The sequence below is a fragment of the Arachis ipaensis genome, chromosome B09 (genome assembly GCF_000816755.2).
Source record: "Arachis ipaensis cultivar K30076 chromosome B09, Araip1.1, whole genome shotgun sequence".
Classification (NCBI taxonomy): Eukaryota; Viridiplantae; Streptophyta; class Magnoliopsida; order Fabales; family Fabaceae; genus Arachis; species Arachis ipaensis.
The window spans coordinates 89,696,268-89,699,362 of NC_029793.2; positions in this window are offsets into that span (position 1 = coordinate 89,696,268).

A 3,095-nucleotide genomic window follows, 5' to 3' on the forward strand; every position below is an offset into this window, starting at 1 on the left:
AAGAACTCTATATTTTTAATAGAGTTCGCTACTTCACTTCAATTTTTTTCAAAGCCCACGAAACTCAAATTTTTAAGCTATTATCTATCTAAGAGTACATAGAGTACACAAAAATACATCGAACATGACTTCTTTAATATTGTTGGCTGGAATGGCAACCATTATCATCGTTTCTAGAAATTCACAGATACATGAGAATAAGTCATATTTAACGATCTTTTTCTGTTATAAATAAAAAAACCGTTATTTTCCTAATAAAAAGATGACTTATTCCTGTGTACTCTTGTGTATTCTTATGTATTTTGGAAACGATGATAATAGTTACCTCCATTGTGAAGTTTAAGAATTTGAGTTAGCTATTTTTTTTAAAATTTGAAGTGGAGTTCGTCGGAAATTAGACAAACTCTATAAAAATTATAGAATTTGCCAGAGTACGACAAACTTACTTTAAATAAAAAAAATTGTATTTAAAAAATTAAAATTAAAAAATAAAATTTTAAGAAATAATAATTTTTGAATTGTGCCATCAAATATGCAAGGGATATGTATACGTCACCATTTTGTATGAATAACAGTTGTGCATCATGGCTGCCTTAGAGCAATAGATTTAACTGTTTAAGAATATGATTATATCATCGTGTTCATGTATCTTTTACTTATATAAAAGTTGTGGGTTTTAAATCCACGTGACATCCTCTTTTTTTCTTTATAATTCAAAAAGAAAAATAAAAAGGAAAGAGAAACGAGAACTTGCTTAGCTTTGTATCATTAACTGAGTGAGACTCTTTCTCTCTCTTGTTCTCGTTTTTTTGTTGTGTCATTTTAACTCTTAAATCCTAACTCTTCAATTTTATTTTCCTTTTTTTTTCGGTTTATATTTTTGTATAAATTTAGTTATTATCTCAATGCTGGTCTACTCTCTTTTTTTCTTTGGGTTAAATAATTCTCTTTTTTACTAGTTTACACTGTAATAATCCAATTTTTAGTACGTTACAATCATACTAAAAATCAAATGTTACTAATTTACTTTTTAAATATAACTACTATTCAATATTAAGTTATAACCTTTTTAGCACGTGATCGATTTTGTTGAAAATCATTTTTTTTATACAAAAGGATATGGATAACCAAAAACAACATACATGATTATAAAAACAGAAAAATAAATAAAACACAAGAAAACTAAACTCATAGTATACATGATACATATTATATACAAAGCAAAAATATTATCCAAAAAAAGTCAATAATGCATCTTCTCATACACCCTTACTCATAACTATGTACATATGTATACATTTGACACTCTAGGGCCCGGTCCATAGAAAAAGTCCCTACTCTAGCATCTAAACTAGTCTAGCAAGTCTAATAAATTCCTAATCTCTCTGTGGTTCTAACTAAAAGTGAGAGTCTAAACCAAAACACCTGTGTTAAGCTGAAGTGTTGTCAAAATTCTACCCTACTCTAACTGTCGCTATCAGAAGAAAGATTTCTACTATCTCTGAATCCTCCTCCGAGTCCTCATCATCATCAGAAATCACTATGACCTCAGGAAAGCTCCTGGGAGTACTATCACTGCTAATGTCTCTGTGTGCGAGGTCGCCCACAAATACAGGTCCGTCCACTAGTATAGAATCCAATTTCTCTGCTGGAGGTCCTGACTGATTCCCTGAATGAGTGCCTAACAAAGATGATACCATTGGCTCGGAAAGAAGGTCCCAATCAGAATAAGGTGTAGGAACATATTCCTCAACTGGGTCAGGATCAAGAACTACCTTGTCCACTGGCTGTGCTGGAAAAGGATATCCAGATCCATCCGGAAAGGATGGTGGGGTGTGTCCGGATGAAGCCACTAGCAGAAACTCGTACGATGCGTCCGGGTCAAAGTACGGGATATTTATAGAGTGCTAAAAAGGATGGTCCCGTAACACGTATTATAAGACCCAAAACTTTTGAAAAGTCTTATTATGAACTAATTTCAAATTATATATTTATTTACAGTTTTAATTTCAGAAATTATTTTATTCAAGATAATTAAAAATAGTTTTGATTAAATGGATTTGAAATAAATTAAAGTTTTTATAAAAACTCTATAATTATGGATTATTTTCCTAAGTACTATTTAAAGTCTTAAAAATTCAAAAATAATAAAGTTTGGCTATTTAAATTAAAATTTTATCTAATTTTACAATTATTGAGTTATTTTCTAAATTTAAATTATAAAGTTAGTAATTGTCAAATAATAAGAATTTTTATATGATTTAATTTAAACAATTGATATTTTCATAATTTAATACCTTAAGTTTTAGGAATAAAGAAATTTAATCTTATTATCTTATAATTTCAATTAGAGTATTTGATTTCAAATTATTTAGTATTTTGATAAAACAGACAATATTTTAAAGTAATGTCAAGAATTTAATTAGATTTCAAGTTATTCTAAAATCTCCAATTCCATATACAAACCCTAATTTTATTAACACACACTTTCCCCCCTTTTCCTAAGTGAAACCCTAGCCACCCTTCCTCCTCACATTATACACACACACACACACCAAACACACACACACGAACGCAGAAAAGAAAAAGAAAGAAGAAAGGGAAACGGGGAAGGGTACCGCCGAGGAGAAGGAAAGGAAGAGAGGGGGAGCTGTCCGCGCCACCACCTAGTCGCCGCCACCATCGTGTCACCGCATCGCCGCCGTCGTACTCGCAAGCATGGAGGAAGCCCGTCGCCGCCGCTGCTGCCCGTGAAGCCGATGCCGTCACGGTCAGAACTGAGGCGAGAGAGAAGGCCGTGAAGGAGGAGGGAACTGGGTCGCCGTCGTCCATGCTTGCCGCCGCCATTCGTCCTCCCCCGCTACCAGACGCCGTCGCCATTCACAAAGAAGAGAGGGAACTCGCGTTGCTCTCAGATCCGCTGACGGAGGCGAAAATTAGCCGATTAAAAATTTATAAATAGAACGGCGTTGTAAGTACAGTTCCTAATCGACGAAAATCTGCTTATCAATTTAGAAAGGGTTGTCACAAACTTAGAATAAAAATACTGGAAGTAGGAATCCCAGGCCATCTCCCAACGAGTTGACAAAAGAGTG